Source organism: Babylonia areolata, chromosome 11 (genome assembly GCF_041734735.1).
Source record: "Babylonia areolata isolate BAREFJ2019XMU chromosome 11, ASM4173473v1, whole genome shotgun sequence".
Taxonomy (NCBI): Eukaryota; Metazoa; Mollusca; class Gastropoda; order Neogastropoda; family Buccinidae; genus Babylonia; species Babylonia areolata.
In genome coordinates this window covers 33,244,430-33,251,386 of record NC_134886.1, presented here as the reverse complement: position 1 = coordinate 33,251,386, position 6,957 = coordinate 33,244,430, and positions in this window count along the sequence as shown.

The window sequence follows — 6,957 nt, the reverse complement described above, 5'->3', positions numbered from 1 at the left end:
AGATAGACAGACCATGTGTGTGTGTGTGTGCATGTGTGTGTGAGTATGTGTGTGTCTGTCTGTCTTTCTGTCTATATGTGATTGTGTTTTTGTTTGTTGGTTGTGGTTTTTTTTGTTTTGTTTTTTGTGTGTGTGTGTGTGTTTTGTCTGGAACAAAAAAGGTCTGTTTTGAAATGGACATGGATTTTTTTTTCTCATCTTTTATTTCATAAGTATTGTGTACAAAATCACAAAACATTGACCACAAACCAGTTTCAATAAAAAAGATGTAAAAAAAAAAAAAAAAAAAGAGAAAAAGATGGAAAATAAAAAGAAAGTGTTTGTAAGAACCAGGGGCGGAAAAATCACATATAGGAATTCATGTATCCGATTATAGATAAAACATGTGAACATAAACTGTAGTATACATTGGATATTAATCGGTGCACGCACACACGAATAAAAATTTTATATATATATATATAAAAGGAAATAAAGATTTCTTATGTACAGGTATACAAAACACAAAATTAAAAAAAGAACAAAAACGGGTACATATACTTCATTTCAAAAGTGTAACCTTCATTACATCTCTGTTTAATTGATATGATAATAATGAAGTTTACAGCATTTGTGGAAGCCTTGGAGATATTATTATTTTAGATTACATCTTCCTGTGATCTCTTTGAGCTGACCCCACTGTAGCACTCTGTTCAATACCCCCTTTGATTTAACCCCACGGTATATTTAGACTCTCCTGGAATGACCCCCCCTGAGTAAACCTTTACTGGTCAGTATTGCCCCCCCCCCCAACCTCCCACCCCACCCCAGTAAGTTTATAACCCGTTGCCTACTCCCACCCCCACCCCCTCCTCTTGTAACATATACTGGGGACATTCTGTGCTGGCTTGAAATAACCACTGGGGCTGAATTTGGCCCAGTGGAGTTAGAATATAGACAGGCTGTTTAAGTAGAACTCCTTCATGTTTGCTAGGATGTAATGGACAGGAAAGGTTGTGGGGGGTGGGGGGCAGGGGAGGCAACAACAAAAAACAGCAACAAAAAAAAACAACACCACCACCAACCTTGTCCATCGGATTAGCATCATTGTACTGCTCAGTTACAAAATACCAAGTGCATGGAGGAATCTTTTTTTTAATCTTCATTTATTGTCATTATTGTATATATGCTATCACTATCTTTCATATTTCTTTTGAGTGAAAGTCAGAGAGCTTGACTTTGGGAAATCAGACCATCACAGTCAATAACTACTTTTTTTTTTCTCTCTCTCTCTGCTTGTATGTTTAAAATATATATCAAGAATGACTTTCTTAGGAATGAAAGCTATCAGCAACATCATTCTTGTCACCGATTCTTTCGTTGTTGTTTTTTACAGAAAAAAAGTGTGTTACATTTTATGCCTTGAAGTATGCGAGAAAAGATGAGCACCCTTACTCTTAAGGCCTTGAAGTGTGCCTGAAGAGAATAGCACCCTTACACTTTCAGCCTTGAAATGTGCCTGAAAAGATTAGCACCCTTACACTTTAGGCCTTGAAATGTGCCTGAAAAGACTAGCACCCTTACGCTTAAGGACCCTAACACTTTAGGCCTTGAAATGTGCCTGAAAAGACTAGCACCCTTACACTTAAGGACCCTAACACTTTAGGCCTTGAAATGTGCCTGAAAAGACTAGCACCCTTACACTTAAGGATCCTAACACTTTAGGCCTTGAAATGTGTCTGAAAAGACTAGCACCCTTACACTTAAGGACCCTAACAATTTAGGCCTTGAAATGTGCCTGAAAAGACTAGCCCCGCCTTACACGGCCTTGAAATGTGCCTGAAGAGATTAGCCCTTACACTTAAGGCCTTGAAATGTGCCTGAAAAGACTAGCCCCGCCTTACACTTAAGGCCTTGAAATGTGCCTGAAGAGATTAGCCCGTACACTTAAGGCCTTGAAATGTGCCTGAAAAGACTAGCCCCGCCTTACACTTAAGGCCTTGAAATGTGCCTGAAGAGATTAGCCCGTACACTTAAGGCCTTGAAATGTGTCTGAACAGATTACCACCTAGTCCTCGATTTAATTTGCGGTGAAGATAGAGGAACGATCTTATCCCACGCACCTGATACAAACTTCGTGGTTTTTGTTGTGATATGGGGTTTAAAAAAAGAAAGAAGGAAAATAAGGTTTTAATTACAGTGACATAATTAAGTATGCATTTCAAACAACTTCACTATATGGAAAGAGGACTAAGAATTCCCTTTCTGAGGGTAAGTTTTTTTGTTGTTGTTTTTTTCATTCATTGAATCATATAGAACAATGCTATTACTCACAACATCAGGGAAGATTTAAGTATCAACATTCTTGGGAGGATGAGGTGGAAAAAAACAACAACAACAAAACACACATTGTATAATAAATTATGTACATTCTCTCACAACAGATGGGATCGAGCGCAGTAGTAAAGATGATGAGCAAAAACGGTGTATAAAATATATCTTGTCCTTTTCCCACAAAGTCCACCTCACCACAGGAATAGCCTCCTGGGCTGAGATTACAGGAGAGATTTCACACAGTGCAAAGTTTGCACAGCATTTAAAGAATGTTCTTAATTAAGTCTGCTGCGCTAATTCCAGACTTAGGAACATTCTTAACACTAAGCAAACTTAACACTGCTAAAAATCGCTCGCACAATCCAGGCCATATTCCTAAGACTGTACACATCTGACGGGGAAAATGAATTTCTTGTATGGAAAAAATTGCAGGAACTTGAGCTTGAAAAAAGAAAGAAAAAAGGAAAAAAGCTCAGTTAATCTTCTGTCCAGCTTTCTGACAGGTCTGACAGGAAAATGAATGACCTGCTAAACAGGAGAGTAGGTAGGCTTAGTTCGCTGTAAAATGCTAAACACACTGCACAACAATTTGATAGCAGTGCTTAAAAAAAACAACCCCAAAACCAAACCAAACAAAACAAAACAAAAAACTTAGGCCGGAATGAGTTAAAATGTCACACAAAATCAGTGTGCAAGTGAAGTAAATGTTACCAAATGAGTTATGAACAAGGTTAAATGTTAAAAAAAAAAAGAGTTACGAATGAATGAAGATCTTATGAAATGAGCTACACAATAGTTAAGATGTTACAAGATGAGTGACAAAAGAGTCGAAATGTTATAAGCCACAACCCTCATCTGTAAAGAACCTGTAAATTGCAATCTGTATATAATCTATCAAGGGAAGAGGATTCTGGACTTGGTCCTGAAGTAAAATCAATCAGTTAACTGTTTTATCTATTTTATTTTATTTTTTATAATATTATATTCATTATTGTATATTATTATTGTCAAGTCGTAATTAAGAAAGACTGGCTGTTGTTGTTTTTTTCTGTGTGCTTTTTTTTTCTTCTGAAACCTGTATCAAATCTTTGTCCTCTTGGCTGTCTATGTGAATGACTGACAGGATTTTACTCTGTTAGCTTCCGATGCTGAGGATGCATGACTATCAAATGCTCTGTGTGTGTGTGTGTGTGTGTGTGTGTGTGTGTGTGCAGTTTCTAACCGCATTTATATGTCCATGCACACTTGATTATTTCTCTCATTTTCTTGTTTCTTCTGTCCATCTGACAGCTTCCCCTTTCTAACACTGCCTGGCCCCCCCATACCCCCCCCCCCCCACTCCCCCCCTATCCCCCAGCCCCCTCCAAGTCTCTTTCAAACAGTTTTCTTTTACTGTCAGGTATCAGTTGAGAATATCAAGCTTTTGAAGCGTACACTCATGGAAGTGTATACAATGACGTTAACATTCATAAATAAATGAAATATTATGACTGATAGTTTAAAAGAACCTGCTGACATGATAATGATAATGGTATTGCTGAAACAACTACCATGATTGATAGTTAAAAAAAGAAGAAGAAAAGAAAACTGTTTACATAATGATAATAACGGTATTGCTGAAACAACAACTACAAATAGTAGTGATAATGATAATCATAAATCAGTGTGTCAACATTTCTAAAATCATACATGACTGCCATCAACATCAATCAATGCACTGAAAATATTCAAAAGGGTTGGTTTGCAATCACAAAAAAAGGAGATACATCGATTAATAACTTCACCAACAAAAGTGAAAAAAGTGTAAATCATAACCCGTTATCATTTGTTGATTCTATTAAAATAAAAAAACCCAGACGATTTCCATAATTTATGATCATTAGAATCAGTTTACTGCATCTTTATATATATATATATATATATATATATTATCAAAGCATGATATTTCGATGCCATTTTGAAAAAGAAAAAAAAAAAAAGAAAAGAAAAAGAAAAAAAAAGCCAAAAAAACTTGCATATCATTTTTAGCATTTTGTGTCTTGAGCATATTTCTTTGTTCTGAAGTGTTTACTGTAACATAGTCTATTGTTTTTACTTACAGTACTTACATTCTGCATAAACAGAAATCTAAATGTGTTAAATGTGTGTGTGTGTGTGTGTGTGTGTGTGTGTGTGTGCATGTGTGCATACATGCGTGCATGTGTGTGTGCATGTGATTTAATTATTCATTAATTCATCATTCTTACTTTGAAATATGGCGGAAATTAAATGTTTCAAAATGTAATAAGACTGTGCTTAATAAAGTGTTACTTTAAAGACAAAAAAATGAAATAATATATACAGGCGATGGCTGATTTTTATGACACTAACCATAATCAATGAGATGGATGCATACATTTATCTTATTTTATCTCATTTATCTTTTTACAGTTTAAAAAAAAAGAAAAAAAGAAATCAAACACAACTATATGTACATCCATAGTTTGTACATTTAAAATCATGGGAATGGGAGAGTTGGATAGTTGGGGAAGAGGGAGGGACGAAGGGGGAAAAGCAACACTGAAATGGCTTTCTAAAACCATAAAATTAGGGGTGGGCGTGGCGGTGGGGGGGTGGGGATATTACCAGTAGAAATGACCATTAAAAAAAAAAGAAAAAAAAAAAAGGCAAGTGTACTTTTGACCCAGCAACATAGCATCAGACAAAACAAGTTTCTTTTTTCACGTCACGTTCTCTTCCCCCTCTCTCTCTCTCTCTCTCTGTGTCTCTGTGTTTTGTGTCTCTCTGTGTGTCTCCCTTGTTTTCTCTATACCCCCCCCCCTCCCCCCTCTGTCTTTCTCTCTCGTCCCATCTCTCTCTCTCTCTTCTCATCCCTCCCCCTCTCCCTCCCTCTCTCTCTCTTAGTCTCTATCTCTCTCTCTCTCTTTACATCTCTTTGTCTCTCTCCTGACTCATCAGTAACTATGGTCAGAGATTTTCCACTTCTTTTGTTGTTGTTGGAATCTGCCTTCGTGTGACCCTTTCATCAAATTGGGTATCTCCCCCTCCCTTTTTTTTACCCCCCCCCCCCCAAAAAAAAAAACAAAACAAAAAAAACAAAAAACACACACAAAAAAACAACAACAACAAACAAACAAAAAAACCAACAACAAACAAACAAACAACAAAAAACATAAACAAAGCAACAACAACAACAACAAAAACATCAACAAAAAACAGAGAAACAAACAAACAAAAAACAAAACAAAACAAAACAAACAAACAAAAAAGAACCCCATGAAATCTTTGTCTTACTATGGTAAGATACTACACTCAAGTCTTCTTCTTCTCCCCCTCCCCCCCCATTCCCTGGTGACACTCGAGAGACATTAGCCCCGGGGGATGAAATGGAGGAGGGTCTTGTGGACAGTGTCCATAGGGCCGTGCGGCCTGTCCAGTCCCTAGGGCTGTGGATTTTCAGTGTCCATTCCAAGTTTCAAGCAGGTGTCAAAGCGTGTGGACCGATCCATATACGCTTCGAGTTTCAAGTTTTAATTATCCTTTCACTCCTATTGGAGTATGGAGGCTTACTGCAAAAATAATAATCTTTTCACGCCCAGAACAAACATTTCCAAATACACGACAATGTCACATAAAAGTTGAGAAAACACAAATGTCTTTTAACTCCAAAAGTATAACCTGGCAACATTTGCAAATCTAATCCTCTTACTTACAGCTAAAATGGGGTGGGGGTGAGGGGGGCCGGGGGGGGGGGGGGGGGGGGGGGTGCTGGCCTGATCTTCTCTCTCAGACTTCTGTGGTCCCTACAGTCCTGGTTGTAATCAGGTATATATGTCTATCTATCTATCTATCTGTCTGTCTGTCTATCTATCTATCTATCTATCTATCTGTCTATATGTCAGTCAGTCAGTCTGTCTGTCAATTTCTCAGTCTATCTTATCTATGTGTCTGTCTGTCTGTCTTTCTATCAATCAATCAATCAATCTGTCAATCTATCTATCTGTCTGTCTGTCTATCTATCTATTGATCTATTTGTCTATCTTTCTATCTATAGAATTTCCCCTTCGATTTCTTTTTAAATAGTTCATCATGTGATAATGCTGAATGCACGTCTTTCCCACGTACGGATGTGCTAAAAACAAACCCTTGTTGCTTCAGTTGCCCGAATAAAGCCTTTCCATTAGCAGACTGAAAGTTTGCGCGGTGAAAAAGCCAAAGATTTTTGCAGGTTAAAGTCTTTTTTTTCCCCCTTCTCTTTCTTGGGCTGGGGATGGGGTGGAGGTGGTTGTTATTTATGATTGGCAGTATCAGGAAATAATATATATATATATATATATATTGTCAAGATCTTCGATGGATCAATGCTAAATTGTTCGCGACCAAACAAAACAAAGTGATTTAAAACTCAATTTAATGCTTTCACTTTGTGATTTACCCACGACGCCGATGCACACTCTCGGTCAAAATGTCTAAACGATTGGGACTGCTCAAACACATCACTCTAACATCCCACACGCCCTCACACCCACCCACCCACCCACCCATGCCTCCTAGTCTAGTCCTGCTCCACTCTGTTACTGCCAGGAAACAAAAAAGGTACACCCTTGATATGAACATTCTGTTTCTGTTATGTGTGTTTCTTGT